General features: G+C 34.3%; 1 long non-coding RNA gene across 4 annotated transcripts in view; it reads left to right on the forward strand.

The window, feature by feature from the left end:
• LOC135641031 (uncharacterized) overlaps positions 1-23,923 on the forward strand; it is a 42,342-nt gene that overhangs the window by 984 nt on the left and 17,435 nt on the right. For 2 of the 4 annotated variants that reach the window (XR_010497546.1, XR_010497549.1), the window contains exons 2-3: positions 1,364-2,914; positions 21,043-22,632. This is a non-coding gene — a long non-coding RNA (uncharacterized LOC135641031). Of the gene's footprint in view, positions 84-1,363; positions 2,915-21,042; positions 22,633-23,923 lie in introns of all 4 variants that reach the window. The other 2 variants (XR_010497548.1, XR_010497547.1) reach the window with 2 other exon arrangements.

Raw genomic sequence — 23,923 nt, forward strand, 5'->3', positions numbered from 1 at the left:
CCTCTCGCTGCGGCGTTTTCCTCGGTGAACGGCGGCTGCCGCGTCTTCCTCTCCATCGGCGAAACAGCGTCTCCGCCCCCCCGGTATCTCTCTCTTTCTCTTCCTCTTCCTCTTCCTCCTTTGCCGTTGCAGCCCCCCCTTCCCCGATCCATCCTCTCTCTCCCTCCCTCTTCCACTGTCGCAGCTCCCCTCCTTCCGCGACACCTTCCTCCCCCTCCCTTCTCCTCCCTCTTTACCCTTTACCCGTCTCTCGATTCTCCTCCCTTCCCCAACACCATCCTCCCATTCCCTTCTCCTCCCTCCTTCATCCCCCTTCGTCGGGGTTCCTCCCCCTTCCCCGACACCATCTTCCCCTCCTCTTCCCCTCCGGGACCACAGCTCCTCCTCCCTCTTCCATCCATTCCTGGCAGAGGTTATGGAAAGGAAAGTTATATAGTGTAGTAGGGCTATTGGATAATCTTCTCTTTTGGTGAAAAATAATTTAGTGTAGTATTGCTTATTGATAATTTGGTGAATAAATAATAAGTTGGAAGTCCCTGTGGTAGCTCATAGTTCTTTTTAACAGAACTAAAACCATAGGAAGTTTGTATATTAAAGGAATTATATGATTTTAACTGAGATTTATGTTTCTTTTTCTGAATACTTAAATTGCCCGTCTTTTACTCATTGGTGCATCTGACATCTTTGACCCATGTTTTATTTGAGATATTGGTGGTGCAACATAGAAAGGTCATACTGTTTATCATCTAGCTTTCAGTTCAAATGAGAAAGTACAGTGTGTACATGCATCTCGTGTCATAACATTGATGAAGTGACTGCATGCACCGAAATAGAGGCTATCAAGCATCTTTATGTTCAATAGTAGGGTATATCTCAAACATTAAAATGTCATTGTGTCATTCACTCCTCTAGAAAAGGTACGGATGATGATCTCAATTTTAAAGCCTTTGGCTCTTATCAGTGAATGCTAAAGGCTTGTGAAGATTGCCCTTGTATTGAGGGCAATCTTCACCTTGTATTAAGATTAATCTCAATTTTAAAGTCATTTGTATTAAGGGATTGCCCATTTATGATTTTTTTACCATACAAGTCCGTGGTTAGGTTAGTACATACTAGTTGCATGAAATGGCATGAGCTGCATGTTGCCTTGTGCAATGTAGACTGATTGGTAAGGATGCACAAGCGGACCTTCAATGACTTATACATCCCAGATATAAGGCGAGGATCATTGAATTTTTCTCAAAGGTTAATTTGTTTTATGAAACCAGTACGACATTCTTTTACTTTTGTTGAAGTTGGCATTTCTTTATTTCTTCATTAGTTTAAATATTTGGTAATTTTTTTATGTTTGTTATCTTTCCAGAGTGGGATTACCAAGCAGTAGGGAGTTATTTGATGCTAAATTGGAGAATAAAACTTACAGGATTATTACTCGAGTTTAGGAAAGATTCCCAAAAAACATTGCTACCAGTTGTCCAAAAGCCTGATGGGAAGAAAAATTTGATGGTTTGTGATCAGATTTCTATAAACAATTTCTGCTGCTAAATAGATCTCTAGGTCTTTGTTTATCTGTTATATCTCCTCTGACTACTCTATGTTATATTTGATATTACTGATTCTGAGGTATCAAATTTAGTTTAATATTTAAATTTTTAAGAAGAATGGAGTGATTTGCTTAATAAAGCTCCAACAAGTCACATATGTAGTACCTGGTACTGAAGACTTTGACCACACTGATATCTCTGAATTTGTTCAGAAAGCTCCGGGTCTCTTAGTAAGTTTCAGAAAATTAGAACTTGGAGATAGTGACAGTGACAGCTGAGGAATTAGCTGTGGTACCTATTTTGCAGAATCAACTTTCCATGCTTGAACACTGCTAATCTTTCATTTTCTTCAGATTATATATGACAGCAAGGAATCTCTTGAAAGCTACTGTTCCCATCTCTTGTTGTCTAGACCTGACATATATTTTAATGTGGTTGATGGCAAGGGATATTCTTCTCTATACGGTCTTCGATGACGATGGCTTGATTTAGCTTGCTTCCATCCTTATTGTCATTGTTCCGTCGTAAGTTCTTGATCCTTGGTCCAAAGATGGTTTGGTACAGGGATTCTTTGGGAAAGATTCTTTTGGTCTATTTTGTGATCGCCCCTTCCTCGACGATGGTGGAAAACTTGCCGTAGACACCATCATCAGCATAGATTCCTTGGTAGAGGCTAAAAATGAAGGTGCCGATTGACAAGGAGGGTTTTCTATAGTTGCATCGATGGTGATCTCATGTTTTTGCTTGTTTCCTATCCTATGGTGGCCATTCTATTGCAAATTCTTGATCCTTGGTGCAGAGAAGTGTCAGTTCAAGGATTCTTTTGAATAGATTCTTTTGGTCACAGATTTTCATAGCAAGCTCTGCTGCTGCCTAGCTTGCAATGAAGATGGCAATTGACAAGGAGGTTTTTTTTCTCTCATTAGGCCGGTGATGCTTTGTCTTTCTTCCAGCCCTTTCATTGCTGTTTGATCACAGATTCTTGATCTTTTGGTCCAGAGGAGAAGAGTTGGTAGGTTGGTTCTTTGGGACATGGAGTGTTCCTTTGCCACATGATGGATTTCTGCCCATTGGCGAGGAAATCTTTTGTCAATTGCATAATTGCGTTGATAAAGGAAACTGAGGTGTAGTAGATTATTTGGTCATAGTGTGTTGCTATGATCCTGCTGTTTGTGCTTCTTATGGAATGAAGAAGAGATAATTGGATTGGTTGCCGATAAGTGGCTGAGAAAGTTTATTCATTAGTGTTTGATAAATCCAGCTAATCTGTTTGTAATATTATGATCAGCTTAGTGAGTGTGGGAAGTTCTTTATGGCAAGCCAAGGCAGGCACTGACCCCAGCCAGTAAATGAATGTGATATTTATTCAGGTAAGCATTGTTTTGATTGAAGCTTATTGGACTTTCGTAGATCTAATGCTTGAGTGAATATTCTTGTGCAATTTAGTTTTGTCTCCTTTCATTTTTTTTTATGGCAAGTAATAGAAGCTATATAATTGATTTGCATTTTCTTTCCATAATGCATTTTCATTATTAATTCTGTTACATCTGTCATGTATACATGTCAATATGTCATCTTATATAAGACTTTTGGATGGCTCGACGAATATGCATTCATGAATCTAACATTTATATTTTCCCCTAAACCCTAAAATTATCAAATTCTGAATTACCCTGTTTTTCCCTCTCAGTTTTCAATCTTTCTTGAACTTTTTGCTATTTCCCTTTTCATTGTAAGTTTAATAATTAAGCTAGCATTTATTTTATTAAATTTTATTTTTGTGCCAAAAAAGTGGGAATCCAGCTTGTAATGTTGAAATTTTTTATTTTTTGAATTAATATTTTATGTTATTAATATTTAAATAATTTTGTATATAATTTTAATGATACTTAATAAATTTCTCCTACATTACTATACTTATGATGATTATTTTTTTCTAATTTTTCAATTAGTATTATTTTTTTCCCATTAATGAACAATAATGGGCCTATTGTGAGTAGTAATGGCCTACCTCTGAACGATAATGGGCTAGTCATTTACTATCGCCAACGTGGCCCAGTTATTATTCATATATTTTAGTAATATTTATATTTTGTACCAAATCTTGATGATAATACGATAAACCCTTCATGTTAATGTGACAAATCCCTTCGTCTCCATTGCTCTCCATGGCTCCCTCCCCTCACCTCCTCCCAACTCCCCACAACTACCATCTTGAGCCTTTGCTGCTCAATCCGTAGACATTCTCATGATCGTCTCATTTGTCCCTTTTCTGCCCTTCCTCAAGATAAAGGATGTCTGTCATCATCTTTGCATCTCGAGAAATCTATGGAAGAGCAGTTGTCGGATGAATCAACAAAGCCTAATTTCTCTTGAACAAGGAAGGAGATGGTATTTTCCCATCTTTAAGGATTTAGCATTTTTCTATGTCATCGTTGTTGACATTGTCAATATGTAGAATTATTTAATTCTTTATTTAATACAAAATCTGAATTACATATTTGTTGAGCCCTATAGGAGTTTCTTAGAACCTTATCTCTAGATCTTGTTTGATTTTGATGATTGTTTTGTTGTATGCGGTCTCGGCAATTGATGTTGAAAAGCACCATCAATTTTAATTTCTCACATGCTTGCATATTGTTTTAAATTATTTGCCGGATTGCTTATTTCTCTTTTGCTCATGCTTTCTGGAGGAAAGGAAAGTTATATAGTGTAGTAGGGCCAGTAAGATAATCTCCTCTTTAGAATATGGTGTAATTTCTTTTCCTCTTATTTTTATTTCATTATGTTCTTGGTATCCGTCCTTTTAGGCTTTTGATGTCTGTGGTCATCTAGTATAATTCTTTTTATTAAAAGGTCAAAAAGGGTAGACAAATGATATTTAATATAATTATGTTTAAGCCAGAAGATGACATAGTCTACACAAAATTGACTTCTTAATGTAGACAACAATTATTGGGCTTTTCATTGATGCTCAATTTATATTTATGATTGGGATAACAATAATTTGACGAAATAATAATTGTTTCATCTATTAATTATCAAGATTTTTTTTATTAAAATGTATAATAAGATCAAAGTTCAGAACACATTAGCTGGCTTTAAAGCAGCCACAGATGGCCTCAAAATTCCCAAAAATATAGATTGGTTTGATGTTAGATGGTTGTTGGTTCGTGCCTTAATCAAAAGCTCGAAATAAAAGTTTACAAAGGTTTATAGCTATGAAATTTGGATTGAATTAAAAGATCCACCTCTTTTGGTTCTATTGTAGGATCAAATGACAAGGATGAGCTCTGGTATTAATTAGCATCAATGTCATCGTGGAAGGAGGTGGCATCTTTTATTACAATATGCAGTAAGCCAGCTCTGTTATGGACAAAAGACCTTGTCCTCTCCAAATTGGATTAGTTATTCTTGAATAATGTCTTTTTAGCTTATATATTTTGAGATATTTTTGCAAAAGTGTATAATTTGGTAATTTTATCAAAAGCTGGTCTTTATGTTCTTTTAGAATTTCACTCATGTTTAATTATGTACAATATTTGCTGTTATTTTAACTTCGTATCCATAATTTATATTCTCCTTCCTGATTTTTGTCTGTTATTTTTCCAAATTTGTTGTAGTCTACCTTTTAATACTCCATGAGTCTACAATCATGTTTTTGTATGGTAATTAAACTGGTATTCATGTGAGATTTTCAGCAAGAATTTATTGAACATGACATCTATATCCTTCCTAGAATTATTTTTGTGCATTTTTTTTTATAGGAAGTAGATCCTTTACTGGAAAACTACTTCATCTCATGAATCTGCATTTTAAACCTGCATTTGTCTTATAAACATGATCCTTTATTATCTCTTTTCATGCTGGCCATGTGGACATTCGTGTTGGTTACCTTTTTTTTTTTGTAATGTCTTTAAACTTTAAACATTTGTCCACTAGGCATTATGATTTATTCTCCTTATTGTATTCCTTATGTGCATAATATTTTCGTCTAGAACATGTGATTTTTCCTTCACATAGGCATTCCAAGTGCTCTTAAATCAATTTAAAAGTTCTTTTTTGAGTACTCACATATGAAACTATGCTTACAACCAGTGATTTAAAAAGCGCTAGGTGCCAAGGTCTAAAAACACCCGAGACGTTAGGCGCTTGCTCGAGCAAAGCGAGACGCTAAAATATAAAAATATATAATATAATTAATAAATAAAATTATTTAAATAAAAAATATATTATTAAATTAAAAAAATCGGGTATAAAATCACAATGTCACGTTAACAAAAAGTTTAAAAAATCAAAACAATAAAATTTTACATCAAATCTATAGAGTTGCTCTGTACATTTACCATTTATTCTGAAACCTAAAAATAATTTTAAATAAATAAAAATTAATAGTATTAAAATTAAAAATAATATATTATTGATCTAATAAATAAAAATAATGTTATTAGTATATAGTTAGTAGTATACTGTTAGTAGTATACTGTTAATATACTGTTAACAGTATAGTGAGAAGATCGAGGCTATTGAGGCAATAGCTGCAGTAGCAGTCGGTAGTGACACCGGGAACGGCGACATTGGTCGTGAAAGCAGCGGCAAGCGACAATTGTGGCAACGGCGAGCAATGATTGTGGTAGCGACAAGTAGCAACAGTAGCGGCAAGCTACGATAATGGAAGCGGCAGCAGAGAAGAAATCTCGGTGGCAAAATCGCGAGAGCTAGGGTTGGGATTCTTTACTCATCACAAGAGTATAAAGTATATTTTTACCTTGAAAGAGTCAAATACGAGATCATGGTGACATATAGAAATTTTAAAGGATTATGATTGTACCTTCTGTTATCACTTAGGTAAGGCCAATATTGTAGTTTATACAGGTAGTAGAAAATGTAGTAGTTTTATGGCTAATCTAATGGTTAAGCAATGGAAATCAATGGAAAAAATTATGACCTCGAGGTTTTGAGGATAGTACGAGACTCTATGATTTTGATAGCCTCTATCCAGGTTCTATCTTATCTCATTCGACAAATTAAAGAATGACAATTACAAGATCTACGTTTAGTCTACTTGAGGAATGAAGTAGAAATCGATGAAAGATTTCTTTGATATCTTTTAGGAATATAGGATGCCAAGGACATCTGGTCGTCTTGAGGAATGAAGTACAAATGGTAGTGAAGTCGAATTTTTAAATTTTAGAGGATGACTTATTGACATTTGGGATAGAGTGTGTGTTCGAAAAGACCCATATTATGATTTGAAAATTATGAGAAATGGGCTGGACTCAATGATATTGATGGCCTCTATCTATTTGCAATCTGATCTCATTCAACAAATTTAGGAAGGGCAATTCTGAGATCCACATTTAATCTACTTGAGGAATGAAGTATAAAAGGGATTGAAGTCAAATTTTTAAATTTTGGAGGATGGCCTTTTGAGTTTCGGGATAGAGTATGTGTTCTAAATGACCCAATTATCAATAACTAAATCCTGAAGCTAGGTAATATTTCAAAGTATGTGATAATTTGGATTAGATTGTTGATTACATTTTAATTTTATGGATTTGAAGACAAGGTAACACCTTTTGTATGTGATAATTTGGCGGGAGTGACAAATGTGGTATCGGAGCATGATTTAAGGATTATTAAGATATTTGATTCATTTGATGTGCATAATTATATTGAGGTTTAGTAAATTATATAGAGATCGATGAAAATTTTATTTGATGTCTTCTAGGAATCTAGGATGACATCGACATTTTGTCTTCTTGCTTCATCTTCTCGTGGGTCCTATTGTCACCTCCATATTCTCGTTGCGTGTCCTCATGTAATTACATCATAATCGCATTCATGCAAACCCTAATAATAAAAATGTCATCAATGATATTATGATTATTAGATGAAAACTACGATTTGATTGTTATAAGAAATGGGCAGGACTCGATGATATTGATGGATAAGTACACTTTGTGCCTAATTAAAGGCTAGTGTTAAATGCTTTTGTTGTATAAGTACACTTTGTGCCTAATTAAATGTCGATGGTAAATTTGAACTTATGTGTTTTGTGGAGGTTTTAAAAGACTTCTTATGTTTAGGATTTTGGAATGATAAGTTTAATTTGTATAATGATACGACCTTGTGATCAATGTTAGTTTTGTGATTGTATAAATTCCCACACTAATGGATTTTATGATGTGGTTTCGTTTAGATGAGTTGGCTTTGGATTTTATGAATCTTTGAGTGTTGTGTAGTATGATTATAACTACCAAGTCTTATGAATTGTGGATTATGGGTGTGAATTATGACTTGAATGAATTTTTGTGTCCTCAAATTTAGTTTGGATTTCGTATTAGATTGTTGACTGAATTTTAATATTATGGATTTTAAGACAGGGTCACACCTCCTGAATGATATAAATCGGGGAGCGTGACAGAGGTGGTATCAAAGCATTATTTGAGAATCAATATAAGATAGTTGATACATTTGATTTGCAAAATTATATTGAGATTTAGTAAATTACATAGAAATCGATTAAAAAATTTTTGATATCTTTTAGGGATCTAGGATGCATCTGGTCGTCTTGAGGAATGAAGCGCGAATGGCAGTGAAGTCGAATTTTGAAATTTTAGAGGATGGCTTATTGACATTTGGGATTGATTTTATGATGTGGTTTCGTTTAGATGAGTTGGCTTTGGATTTTATGAATCTTTGAGTGTTGTGTAGTATGATTATAACTATCAAGTCTTATGAATTGTGGATTATGGGTGTAAATTATGACTTGAATGAATTTTTGTGTCCTCAAATTTAGTTTGGATTTCGTATTAGATTGTTGACTGAATTTTAATATTATGGATTTTAAGACAGGGTCACACCTCCTGAGTTTGATAAATCGGGGAGCGTGACAGAGGTGTTATCAAAGCATTATTTGAGGATCACTATAAGATAGTTGATACATTTGATTTGCAAAATTATATTGAGATTTAGTAAATTACATAGAAATCGATGGAAAATTTCTTTGATATCTTTTAGGGATCTAGGATGCATGTGGTCGTCTTGAGGAATGAAGTGCGAATGGCAATGAAGTCGAATTTTGAAATTTTAGAGGATGGCTTATTGACATTTGGGATGGATTTTATGATGTGGTTTCGTTTAGATGAGTTGACCTTGGATTTTATGAATCTTTGAGTGTTGTGTCGTATGATTATAACTACCAAGTCTTATGATTTATGGATTATGGGTGTGAATTATGACTTGAATGATTTTTAGTGTCCTCAAATTTCGTTTGGATTTCGTATTAGATTGTTGACTGAATTTTAATATTATGGATTTTAAGACAGGGTCACACCTTCTGAATGTGATAAATCGGGGTGCGTGACAGAGGTGGTATCAGAGCATTATTTGACGATCACTCTACGATAGTTGATACATTTGATTTGCAAAATTATGTTGAGATTTTGTAAATTACATAGAAATCGATGAAAAATTTCTTTGATATCTTTTAGGGATCTAGTATGCATCTGGTCGTCTTGAGGAATGAAGCGCGAATGGCAGTGAAGTCGAATTTTAAAATTTTAGAGGATGGCTTATTGACATTTGGGATGAATTTTATGATGTGATTTCGTTTAGATGAGTTGGCTTTGGATTTTATTAATCTTTGAGTGTTGTGTCGTATGATTATAACTACCAAGTCTTATGAAATGTGGATTGTGGGTGTGAATTATGACTTGAATGATTTTTAGTGTCCTCAAATTTACTTTGGATTCCGTATTAGATTGTTGACTGAATTTTAATATTATGGATTTTAAGACAGGTTCACACCTCCTGAATGTGATAAATCGGGGTGCGTGACAAAGGTTGTATTAGAGCATTATTTGAGGATCATTATAAGATAGTTGATACATTTGATTTGCAAAATTATATTGAGATTTAGTAAATTACATAGAAATCGATGAAAAATTTCTTTGATATCTTTTAGGGATCTAGGATGCATCTGGTCGTCTTGAGGAATGAAGCGCGAATGGCAGTGAAGTCGAATTTTTAAATTTTAGAGGATGGCTTATTGACATTTGGGATGGATTTTATGATGTGGTTTCGTTTAGATGAGTTGGCTTTGGATTTTATGAATCTTTGAGTGTTGTGTCGTATGATTATAACTACCAAGTCTTATGAATTGTGGATTGTGGGTGTGAATTATGACTTGAATGATTTTTAGTGTCCTAAAATTTAGTTTGGATTTCGGATTAAATTGTGGACTGAATTTTAATATTATGGATTTTAAATCAGGGTCACATCTACTGAATGTGATAAATCGGCGAGCGTGACAGAGGTGCTATCAGAGCATTATTTGAGGATCACTATAAGATAGTTGATACATTTGATTTGCAAAATTATATTGAGATTTAGTAAATTACATAAAAATCGATTAAAATTTTTTTGATATCTTTTAGGGATCTAGGATGCATCTGGTCGTCTTGAGGAATGAAGCACGCATGGCAGTGAAGTCGAATTTTTAAATTTTAGAGGATGGCTTATTAACATTTGGGATGGATTTTATGATGTGGTTTCGTTTAGATGGGCTTTGGATTTTATGAATCTTTGAGTCTTGTGTCATATTATTATAACTACCAAGTCTTATGGATTGTGGGTGTGAATTATGACTTGAATGATTTTTAGTGTCCTCAAATTTAGTTTGGATTTCGTATTAGATTGTTGACTGAATTTTAATATTATGGATTTTAAGACAGGGTCACACCTCCTGAATGTGATAAATTTGGTTGCGTGACAGAGGTGGTATCAGAGCATTATTATATTGAGATTTAGTAAATTACATAGAAATCGATGAAAAATTTCTTTGATATCTTTTAGGGATCTAGGATGCATCTGGTCGTCATGAGGAATGAAGTGCGAATGGCAGTGAAGTCGAATTTTTAAATTTTAGAGGATGGCTTATTGACATTTGGGATGGATTTTATGAATCTTTGAGTGTTGTGTCGTATGATTATAACTACCAAGTCTTATGAATTGTGGATTGTGGGTGTGAATAATGACTTGAATGACTTTTAGTGTCCTCAAATTTAGTTTGGATTTCGTATTAGTTTGTTCACTGAATTTTAATATTTTGGATTTTAAGACAGGGTCACACCTCCTGAATGTGATAAATCGGGGAGCGTGACAGAGGTGGTATCAGAGCATTATTTGACGATCACTCTAAGATAGTTGATACATTTGATTTGCAAAATTATATTGAGATTTTGTAAATTACATAGAAATCGATGAAAAATTTCTTTGATATCTTTTAGGGATCTAGGATGCATCTGGTCGTCTTGAGGAATGAAGTGCGAATGGCAGTGAAGTCGAATTTTTAAATTTTAGAGGATGGCTTATTGACATTTGGGATGGATTTTATGATGTGGTTTCGTTTAGATGAGTTGGCTTTGGATTTTATGAATCTTTGATTCTTGTGTCGTATGATTATAACTACCAAGTCTTATGAATTGTGGATTGTGAGTGTGAATAATGACTTGAATGATTTTTAGTGTCCTCAAATTTAGTTTGGATTTCGTATTAGATTGTTGACTGAATTTTAATATTATGGATTTTAAGACAGGGTCACACCTCCTGAATGTGATAAATTGGGGTGCGTGACAGAGGTGGTATCAGAGCATTATTATACTGAGATTTAGTAAATTACATAGAAATCGATGAAAAATTTCTTTGATATCTTTTAGGGATCTAGGATGCATCTGGTCGTCATGAGGAATGAAGTGCGAATGGCAGTGAAGTCGAATTTTTAAATTTTAGAGGATGGCTTATTAACATTTGGGATGGATTTTATGATGTGGTTTCGTTTAGATGAGTTGGCTTTAGATTTTATAAATCTTTTAGTGTTGTGTCGTTTAGATTAGTTGGCTTTTGATTTTATGAGTTGGCTTTGGATTTCGTATTAGATTGTTGACTGAATTTTAATATTATGGATTTTAAGACAGGGTCACACCTCCTGAATGTGATAAATCGGGGTGCGTGACAGAGGTGGTATTAGAGCATAATTTGAGGATCACTATAAGATAGTTGATGCATTTGATTTGCAAAATTATATTGAGATTTAGTAAATTACATAGAAATCGATGAAAAATTTCTTTGATATCTTTTAGGGATCTAGGATACATCTGGTCGTCTTGAGGAATGAAGCGCGAATGGCAGTCAAGTCGAATTTTTAAATTTTTGGGGATGGCTTATTGACATTTGGGATGGAATTTATGATGTGGTTTCGTTTAGATGAGTTGGCTTTGGATTTTATTAATCTTTGAGTGTTGTGTCGTATGATTATAACTACCAAGTCTTATGAAATGTGGATTGTGGGTGTGAATAATGACTTGAATGATTTTTAGTGTCCTCAAATTTAGTTTGGATTTCGTATTAGATTGTTGACTGAATTTTAATATTATGGATTTTAAGACATGGTCACACCTTCTGATTGTGATAAATCGGGGTGCGTGACAGAGGTGTTATCAGAGCATTGTTTGACGATCACTCTAAGATAGTTGATACATTTGATTTGCAAAATTATATTGAGATTTAGTAAATTACATAGAAATCGATGAAAAATTTTTTGATATCTTTTCGGGATCTAGGATGCATCTGGTCGTCTTGAGGAATGATGCGCGAATGGCAGTGAAGTCGAATTTTGAAATTTTAGAGGATGGCTTATTGACATTTGGGATGGATTTTATGATGTGGTTTCGTTTAGATGAGTTGGCTTTGGATTTTATGAATATTTAAGTGTTGTGTCGTATGATTATAACTACCAAGTCTTATGATTTATGGATTATGGGTGTGAATTATGACTTGAATGATTTTTAGTGTCCTCAAATTTAGTTTGGATTTCGTATTAGATTGATGACTGAATTTTAATATTATGGATTTTAAGACAGGGTCACACCTTCTGAATGTGATAAATCGGGGTGCGTGACAGAGGTGCTATAAGAGCATTGTTTGACGATCACTCTAAGATAGTTGATACATTTGATTTGCAAAATTATATTGAGATTTAATAAATTACATAGAAATCGATGAAAAATTTTTTGATATCTTTTAGGGATCTAGGATGCATCTGGTCGTCTTGAGGAATGAAGCGCGAATGGCAGTGAAGTCGAATTTTGAAATTTTAGAGGATGGCTTATTGACATTTGGGATGGATTTTATGATGTGGTTTCGTTTAGATGAGTTGGCTTTGGATTTTATGAATATTTAAGTGTTGTGTCGTATGATTATAACTACCAAGTCTTATGATTTATGGATTATGGGTGTGAATTATGACTTGAATGATTTTTATTGTCCTCAAATTTAGTTTGGATTTCGTATTAGATTGTTGACTGAATTTTAATATTATTGATTTTAAGACAGGGTCACACCTCCTGAATGTGATAAATCGGGGAGCGTGACAGAGGTGGTATCAGAGCATTATTTGACGATCACTCTACGATAGTTGATACATTTGATTTGCAAAATTATGTTGAGATTTTGTAAATTACATAGAAATCGATGAAAAATTTCTTTGATATCTTTTAGGGATCTAGTATGCATCTGGTCGTCTTGAGGAATGAAGCGCGAATGGCAGTGAAGTCGAATTTTAAAATTTTAGAGGATGGCTTATTGACATTTGGGATGAATTTTATGATGTGATTTCGTTTAGATGAGTTGGCTTTGGATTTTATGAATATTTAAGTGTTGTGTCGTATGATTATAACTATCAAGTCTTATAAATTGTGGATTATGGGTGTGAATTATGACTTAAATGATTTTTAGTGTCCTCAAATTTACTTTGGATTTCGTATTGGATTGTTGACTGAATTTTAATATTATGGATTTTAAGACAGGATCACACCTCCTGAATGTGATAAATCGGGGAGCGTGACAGAGGTGGTATCAGAGTATTATTTGACGATCACTCTAAGATAGTTGATACATTTGATTTACAAAATTATATTGAGATTTAGTAAATTACATAGAAATCGATAAAAATTTTCTTTGATATCTTTTAGGGATCTAGGATGCATCTGGTCGTCTTGAGGAATGAAGCGCGAATGGCAGTGAAGTCGAATTTTTAAATTTTAGGGGATGGCTTATTGACATTTGGGATGGATTTTATGATATGGTTTCGTTTAGATGAGTTGGCTTTGGATTTTATTAATCTTTGAGTGTTGTGTCGTATGATTATAACTACCAAGTCTTATGAAATGTGGATTGTGGGTGTGAATTATGACTTGAATGATTTTTAGTGTCCTCAAATTTACTTTGGATTCCGTATTAGATTGTTGACTGAATTTTAATATTATGGATTTTAAGACAGGTTCACACCTCCTGAATGTGATAAATCGGGGTGCGTGACAGAGGTGGTATTAGAGCATTATTTGAGGATCACTATAAGATAGTTGATACATTTGATTTGCAAAATTATATTGAGATTTAGTAAATTACATAGAAATCGATGAAAAATTTCTTTGATATCTTTTAGGGATCTAGGATGCATCTGGTCGTCTTGAGGAATGAAGCGCGAATGGCAATGAAGTCGAATTTTTAAATTTTAGAGGATGGCTTATTGACATTTGGGATGGATTTTATGATGTGGTTTCGTTTAGATGAGTTGGCTTTGGATTTTATGAATCTTTGAGTGTTGTGTCGTATGATTATAACTACCAAGTCTTATGAATTGTGGATTGTGGGTGTGAATTATGACTTGAATGATTTTTAGTGTCCTAAAATTTAGTTTGGATTTCGGATTAAATTGTTGACTGAATTTTAATATTATGGATTTTAAGACAAGGTCACTCCTCCTGAATGTGATAAATCGGGGTGCGTGACAGAGGTGGTATCAGAGCATTATTTGAGGATCACTATAAGATAGTTGATACATTTGATTTGCAAAATTATATTGAGATTTAGTAATTTACATAGAAATCGGTGAAAAATTTCTTTGATATCTTTTAGGGATCTAGGATGCATCTGGTCGTCTTGAGGAATGAAGTGCGAATGGCAGTGAAGTCGAATTTTTAAATTTTAGAGGATGGCTTATTGACATTTGGGATGGATTTTATGATGTGGTTTCGTTTAGATGAGTTGGCTTTAGATTTTATAAATCTTTTAGTGTTGTGTCGTTTAGATGAGTTAGCTTTGGATTTTATGAGTTGGCTTTGGATTTCGTATTAGATTGTTGACTGAATTTTAATATTATGGATTTTAAGACAGGGTCACACCTCCTGAATGTGATAAATCGGGGAGCGTGACAGAGGTGGTGTCAGAGCATTATTTGAGGATCACTATAAGATAGTTGATACATTTGATTTGCAAAATTATATTGAGATTTAGTAATTTACATAGAAATCGATGAAAATTTTCTTTGATATCTTTTAGGAATCTAGGATGTATCTGGTCGCCTTGAGGAATGAAGTGCGAATGGCAGTGAAGTCGAATTTTTAAATTTTAGAGGATGGCTTATTGACGTTTGGGATGGATTTTATGATGTGGTTTCGTTTAGATGAGTTGGCTTTTGATTTTATGAATCTTTGAGTGTTGTGTCGTATGATTATAACTACCAAGTCTTATGAATTGTGGATTGTGGGTGTGAATTATGACTTGAATGATTTTTAGTGTCCTCAAATTTACTTTGAATTTCGTATTAGATTGTTGACTGAATTTTAATATTATGGATTTTAAGTCAGGGTCACACCTCCTGAATGTGATAAATCGAGGAGCGTGACAGAGGTGGTGTCAGAGCATTATTCGAGGATCACTATTAAATAGTTGATACATTTGATTTGCAAAATTATATTGAGATTTAGTAAATTATATAGAAATCGATGAAAAATTTCTTTGATATCTTTTAGGGATCTAGGATGTATCTGGTCGTCTTGAGGAATGAAGTGCGAATGGCAGTGAAGTCGAATTTTTAAATTTTAGAGAATGGCATATTGACATTTGGGATAGATTTTATTATGTGGTTTCGTTTAGATGAGTTGGCTTTAGATTTTATGAATCTTTGAGTGTTGTGTCGTATGATTATAACTACCAAGTCTTATGAATTGTGGATTGTCGGTGTGAATTATGACTTGAATGATTTTTAGTGTCCTCAAATTTACTTTGGATTTCGTATTAGATTGTTGACTGAATTTTAATATTATGGATTTTAAGACAGGGTCACACCTCCTGAGTTTGATAAATCGGGGTGCATGACAGAGGTGGTATCATTGCATTATTTGAGAATCACTATAAGATAGTTGATATATTTGATTTGTAAAATTATTTTGAGATTTCGTAAATTACATAGAAATCGATGAAAAATTTCTTTGATATCTTTTAAGGATCTAGGATGCATCTGGTCGTCTTGAGGAATGAAGTGCGAATGGCAGTGAAGTCGAATTTTTAAATTTTAGGAGATGGCTTATTTACATTTGGGATGGATTTTATGATGTCGTTTCGTTTAGATGAGTTGGCTTTGGATTTTATGAATCTTCGAGTGTTGTGTCGTATGATTATAACTACCAAGTCTTATGAATTGTGGATTGTGGGTGTGAATAATGACTTGAATGATTTTTAGTGTCCTCAAATTTAGTTTGGATTTCGTATTAGATTGTTGACTGAATTTTAATATTATGGATTTTAAGACGGTCACACCTACTGAATGTGATAAATCGGGGAGCGTGACAGAGATGCTATCAGAGCATTATTTGAGGATCACTATAAGATAGTTGATACATTTGATTTGCAAAATTTTATTGAGATTTAGTAAATTACATTGAAATCGATTAAAATTTTTTTGATATCTTTTAGGGAAGTAGGATGCATCTTGTCGTCTTGAGGAATGAAGCGCGAATGGCAGTGAAGACGAATTTTGAAATTTTAGAGTATGGCTTATTGACATTTGGGATGGATTTTATGATGTGGTTTCGTTTAGATGAGTTGACTTTGGATTTTATGAATCTTTGAGTGTTGTGTCGTATGATTATAACTACTAAGTCTTATGATTTATGGATTATGGGTGTGAATTATGACTTGAATGATTTTTAGTGTCCTCAAATTTAGTTTGGATTTCGTATTAGATTGTTGACTGAATTTTAATATTATGGATTTTAAGACAGGGTCACACCTTCTGAATGTGATAAATCGGGGTGCGTGACAGAGGTGCTATAAGAGCATTGTTTGACGATCACTCAAAGATAGTTGATACATTTGATTTGCAAAATTATATTGAGATTTAATAAATTACATAGAAATCGATGAAAAATTTTTTGATATCTTTTAGGGATCTAGGATGCATCTGGTCGTCATGAGGAATGAAGCGCGAATGGCAGTGAAGTCGAATTTTGAAATTTTAGAGGATGGCTTATTGATATTTGGGATGGATTTTATGATGTGGTTTCGTTTAGATGAGTTGGCTTTGGATTTTATGAATATTTAAGTGTTGTGTCGTATGATTATAACTACCAAGTCTTATGATTTATGGATTATGGGTGTGAATTATGACTTGAATGATTTTTAGTGTCCTCAAATTTAGTTTGGATTTCGTATTAGATTGTTGACTGAATTTTAATATTATTGATTTTAAGACAGGGTCACACCTCCTGAATGTGATAAATTGGGGTGCGTGACAGAGGTGGTATCAGAGCATTATTATACTGAGATTTAGTAAATTACATAGAAATCGATGAAAAATTTCTTTGATATCTTTTAGGGATCTAGGATGCATCTGGTCGTCATGAGGAATGAAGTGCGACTGGCAGTGAAGTCGAATTTTTAAATTTTAGAGGATGGCTTATTAACATTTGGGATGGATTTTATGATGTGGTTTCGTTTAGATGAGTTGGCTTTAGATTTTATAAATCTTTTAGTGTTGTGTCGTTTAGATTAGTTGGCTTTTGATTTTATGAGTTGGCTTTGGATTTCGTATTAGATTGTTGACTGAATTTTAATATTATGGATTTTAAGACAGGGTCACACCTCCTGAATGTGATAAATCGGGGTGCGTGACAGAGGTGGTATTAGAGCATAATTTGAGGATCACTATAAGATAGTTGATGCATTTGATTTGCAAAATTATATTGAGATTTAGTAAATTACATAGAAATCGATGAAAAATTTCTTTGATATCTTTTAGGGATCTAGGATACATCTGGTCGTCTTGAGGAATGAAGCGCGAATGGCAGTCAAGTCGAATTTTTAAATTTTTGGGGATGGCTTATTGACATTTGGGATGGAATTTATGATGTGGTTTCGTTTAGATGAGTTGGCTTTGGATTTTATTAATCTTTGAGTGTTGTGTCGTCTGATTATAACTACCAAGTCTTATGAATTGTGGATTGTGGGTGTGAATTATGACTTGAATGATTTTTAGTGTCCTAAAATTTAGTTTGGATTTCGTATTAAATTGTTGACTGAATTTTAATATTAGGGATTTTAAGACAGGGTCACTCCTCCTGAATGTGATAAATCGGGGTGCGTGACAGAGGTGGTATCAGAGCATTATTTGAGGATCACTATATGATAGTTGATACATTTGATTTGCAAAATTATATTGAGATTTAGTGTCCTCAAATTTACCTTGGATTTCGCATTAGATTGTTGACTGAATTTTAATATTATGGATTTTAAGACAGGTTCACACCTCCTGAATGTGATAAATCGGGGTGCGTGACAGAGTTGGTATTAGAGCATTATTTGAGGATCACTATAAGATAGTTGATACATTTGATTTGCAAAATTATATTGAGATTTAGTAAATTACATAGAAATCGATGAAAAATTTCTTTGATATCTTTTAGGGATCTAGGATGCATCTGGTCGTCTTGAGGAATGAAGCACGAATGGCAGTGAAGTCGAATTTTTAAATTTTAGAGGATGGCTTATTGACATTTGGGATGGATTTTATGATGTGGTTTCGTTTAGATGAGTTGGCTTTGGATTTTATGAATCTTTGAGTGTTGTGTCGTATGATTATAACTACCAAGTCTTATGAAATGTGGATTGTGGGTGTGAATTATGACTTGAATGATTTTTAGTGTCCTCAAATTTACTTTGGATTCCGTATTAGATTGTTGACTGAATTTTAATATTATGGATTTTAAGACAGGTTCACACCTCCTGAATGTGATAAATCGGGGTGCGTGACAGAGGTGGTATTAGAGCATTATTTGAGGATCACTATAAGATAGTTGATACATTTGATTTGCAAAATTATATTGAGATTTAGTAAATTACATAGAAATCGATGAAATTTTTTTTGATATCTTTTAGGGATCTAGGATGCATCTGGTCGTCTTGAGGAATGAAGCGCGAATGGCGGTGAAGTCGAATTTTGAAATTTTAGAGGATGGCTTATTGACATTTGGGATTGATTTTATGATGTGGTTTCGTTTAGATGAGTTGGCTCTGTGTTTTATGAATCTTTGAGTGTTGTGTCGTATGATTATAACTACCAAGTCTTATGAATTGTGGATTGTGGGTGTGAATTATGACTTGAATGATTTTTAGTGTCCTAAAATTTAGTTTGGATTTCGTATTAAATTGTTGACTGAATTTTAATATTAGGGATTTTAAGACAGGGTCACTCCTCCTGAATGTGATAAATCGGGGTGCGTGACAGAGGTGGTATCAGAGCATTATTTGAGGATCACTATAAGATAGTTGATACATTTGATTTGCAAAATTATATTGAGATTTAGTAATTTACATAGAAATCGATGAAAATTTTCTTTGATATCTTTTAGGGATCTAGGATGCATCTGGTCGTCTTGAGGAATGAAGTGCGAATGGCAGTGAAGTTGAATTTTTAAATTTTAGAGGATGGCTTATTGACATTTGGGATGGATTTTATGATGTGGTTTCGTTTACATGAGTTGGCTTTAGATTTTATAAATCTTTTAGTGTTGTGTCGTTTAGATGAGTTAGCTTTGGATTTTATGAGTTGGCTTTGGATTTCGTATTAGATTGTTGACTGAATTTTAATATTATGAATTTTAAGACAGGGTCACACCTCCTGAATGTGATAAATCGGGGAGCGTGACAGCTCCCCTCCTTCCGTGACACCTTCCTCCCCCTCCATTCTCCTCCCTCTTTACCCTTTACCCCTCTCTCGCTGCTCCTCCCTTCCCCAACACCATCCTCCTTCTTCCCCCTTCGTCGCGGTTCCTCCCCGTTCCCCGACACCATCCTCCCCTCCCTTTCCAATCCTAGACCACTCCTCCTCCTTCCTCTTCCATCCCTTCCTCGCAGCGCCTAACCCCACATCCAAACACCCCCCACCCCCCCAACCCAAGACACGAGGGGCGTCCCTTTCCTCCCCACATCCCCGATATACTCGATATTTTAGGTTATTGTATGCGATCTTGGCAATTGGTGTTTTTAATTTTGAGAGTAGGTTATTTTTTATATTCTCTGATTCCAGGTGGAATGTTAGTTATTGGGTTTGCTGATCATCTTTTTGACACCATCAATTTTAACTTCACATGTTTCTATTTTTTTGATAAAATATGTCTGATTTCTTTTTCTTTTTATTGCTCGTGTTTTCTGGACGAAAGGAAATTTATATAGTGTAGTAGGGCGTTGGATAATCTTCCTCTTTTGGTCAATAAATAATTTAGGGTAGTATTGCTTATTGATAATTTGGTGAATAAATAATAAGTTCGAAGTCCCTTTGGTTGCTCATAGTTCTTTTTAACAGAACTAAAACCATAGGACGTTTGTATATTAAAGGAATTATCTGATTTTAACTGAGATTTATGTTTCTTTTTCTGAATCCTTAAATTGCTCGTCTTTTACTCATTGGTTCATCTGACATCTTTGACCCATGTTTTGTTTGAGATATTGGTGGTGCAACATACAAAGGTCATACTGTTTATCATCTAGCTTTCAGTTCAAATGAGAAAGTACAGTGTGTACATGCATCTCGTGTCATAACATTGATGAAGTGACTGCATGCACCGAAATAGAGGCTATCAAGCATCTTTATGTTCAATAGTAGGATATATCTCAAACATTAAAATGTCAGTGTCATTCACTCCTCTAGAAAAGGTACGGATGATGATCTCAATTTTAAAGCCTTTGGCTCTGATCTGTGAATGCTAAAGGCTTGTGAAGATTGCCCTTGTATTAAGGGCAATCTTCACCTTGTATTAAGATTAATATCAATTTTAAAGTCATTTGTATTAAGGGATTGCCCATTTATGAGTTTTTTACCATACAAGTCCTTGGTTAGGTTAGTACATACTAGTTGCATGAAATGGCATGAGCTGCATGTTGCCTTGTGCAATGTAGACTGATTGGTAAGGATGCACAAGTGGACCTTCAATAACTTATACATCCCAGATATAAGGCGAGGATCATTGAATTTTTCTCAAAGAATTTGTTTTATGAAACCAGTAGGACATTCTTTTGCTTTTGTTGAAGTTGACATTTCTTTATTTGTTCATTAGTTTAAATATTTGGTATTTTTTTATGTTTGTTATATTTCCAGAGTGGGATTACCAAGCAGTAGGGAGATATTTGATGCTAAATTGGAGAAGAAAACTTACAGGATTATTACTCGAGTTTAGGAAAGATTCCCAAAAAACATTGCTACCAGTTGTCCAAAAGCCTGACGGGAAGAAAAATTGGATGGTTTGTGATCAGATTCCTATAAACAATTTCAGCTGCTAAATAGATCTCTAGGTCTTTGTTTATCTTTTATATCTCCTCTGACTACTCTATGTTATATTTGATATTACTGATTCTGAGGTATCAAATTTAGTTTAGTATTTAATTTTTAAAGAATAATGGTGTGATTTGCTTAATAAAGCTCCAACAAGTCACATATGTAGTACCTGGTATTGAAGACTTTGACCACACTGATATCTATGAATTTGTTCAGAAAGCTCAGGGTCTCTTAGTAAGTTTCAGAAAATTAGAACTTGGAGACAGTGACAGTGACAGCTGAGGAATTAGCTGTGGTACCTATTTTGCAGAATCAACTTTCCATGATTGAACACTGCTCATCTTTCATTTTCTTAAGATTATATATGGCAGCAAGGAATCTCTTGAAAGCTACTGTTCCCTTCTTTTGTTGTCTAGAGATGACATTTTAATATGATTGATGGCAAGGGATATTCTTCTCTTTATGAACCACGACCAAGCATTAAGGGTCAATACGAGGATTCTTTAGGAAAGATTCTTTTGGTCAATTTTCGTGGCTGCCCAACCACTTACTCGATGGAGGTGACAGGCTATTTTTCATGGATGAGGTGGAGGTGGGTTTTCTCTCATTGCATCGGTCTTCGATGACGATGGCATGCTTTTGCTTGCTTCCATCCTTATTGTCATCGTTCCGTCGTAAGTTCTTGATCCTTGGTCCAAAGATGGTTCGGTACAGGGATTCTTTGGGAAAGATTCTTTTGGTCTATTTCATAACCGCCCCTTCCTCGACGATGGTGATCTCATGCTTTTGCTTGTTTCTTATCCTATGGTGGCCATTCTATCGCAAATTCTTGATCCTTGGTGCAGAGAAGTGTTGGTTCACAGATTCTTTTGAATAGATTCTTTTGGTCACAGATTTTCACAGCAAGCTCTGCTGCTGCCTAGCTTGCAATGAAGATGGCAATTGACGAGGAGGTTTTTTCTCTCATTAGGCCGGTGATGCTTTGTCTTTCTTCCAGCCCTATCATTGCTGTTTGATCACAGATTCTTGATCTCTTGGTCCAGAGGAGAAGAGTTGGTAGGTTGGTTCTTGGGGACATGGAGTGTTCCTTTGCCACTTGATGGATTTCTGACCATTGGCGAGGAAACCTTCTGTCAATGGCATAATTGCGTTGATAAAGGAACCTGAGGTGTAGTAGATTATTTGGTCATAGTGTGTTGCTATGATCGTGCTGTTTGTGCTTCTTATGGATGAAGAAGAGATAATTGGATTGGTTGCCGATAAGTGGCTGAGAAAGTTTATTCATTAGTGTTTGATAAATCCAGCTAATCTGTTTGTAATATTATGATCAGCTTAGTGAGTGTGGGAAGTTCTTTATGGCAAGCCAAGGCAGACACCGACCACAGCCAGTAAATGAATGTGATATTTATTCAGGTAAGCATTGTTTTGATTGAAGCTTATTGGACTTTTGTAGTTGCTTGAGTGAATATTCTTGTGCAATTTAGTTTTGTCTCCTTTCTTTTTTTTTTATGACATGTTATACTTAGGTTTGTATCACATGATATAATTGATTTGCATTTTCTTTCCATAATGCATTTTCATTACTAATTTTGTTACATCTGTCTTGTATACATGTCAATACGTCATCTTATATAAGACTTTTGGATGGCTTGACAAATATGCATACATGAATCTAACATTTATATTTTCCCCTAAACCCTAAAATTATCAAATTCTGAATTACCTTGTTTTTCCCTCTCAGTTTTGATTCGTTCTTGAACTTTTTGCTATTTCCCTTTTCTTTGTAAGTTTAATAATTAGGCTAGCATTTATTTTGTTAAATTTTATTTTGTGCCAAAAAAGTGGGAATCCAGCTTGTAATGTTGAAATTTTTTATTTTTCGAATTAATATTTTTTGTTATTAATATTTAAATAATTTTGTATATAATATTAATAATACTTAATAAATTTCTCCAGCATTACTGTACTTATGATGATTATTTTTTTCTAGTTTTTCAATTAGTATTACTTTTTTCTCATTAGTGAACAATAATGGGCCTATTGTGAGTAGTAATGGCCTACCGTAATGGGCTAGTCATTTACTATCGCCAACGTGGCCTGGTTATTATTCATATATTTTAGTAATAGTTATATTTTGTACCAAATCCTGATGTTAATACGATAAACCCTTCATGTTAATGTGACAAATCTCTTCGTCTCCATTGCTCTCCATGGCTCCCTCCCCTCGCCTCCACCCAACTCCCCACAACTACTTTCTTGAGCCTCCTTTGCTCAATCCGTAGACATTCTCATGATCGCCTCATTTGTCCCTTTTCTACCCTTCCTCATGATAAAGGATGTCTGTCATCACCTTTGCATCTCGGGAAATCTATGGAACAGTAGTTATCGGATGAATCAACAAGGTCTAATTTCTCTTGAACAAGGAAGGAGATGGTATTTTCCCATCTTTAAGGATTTAGCATTTTTCTATGTCATCGTTGTTCATTGTCAATATGTGGAATTATTTAATTCTTTATATAATACAAAATCTGAAGTTTACATTCGTTGACCCCTGTAGGAGTTTCTTAGAACCTTATCTCTAGGTCTTGTTTGATTTTGATGATTGTTTTGTTGTATTCGGTGTCGGCAATTGATGTTGAAAAGCACCATCAATTTTAATTTCTCACATGCTTGCATTTTGTTATAAAATATTTGCCTGATTGCT

The sequence above is a fragment of the Musa acuminata genome, chromosome BXJ3-6 (genome assembly GCF_036884655.1).
Source record: "Musa acuminata AAA Group cultivar baxijiao chromosome BXJ3-6, Cavendish_Baxijiao_AAA, whole genome shotgun sequence".
NCBI classification, from domain to species: Eukaryota; Viridiplantae; Streptophyta; class Magnoliopsida; order Zingiberales; family Musaceae; genus Musa; species Musa acuminata.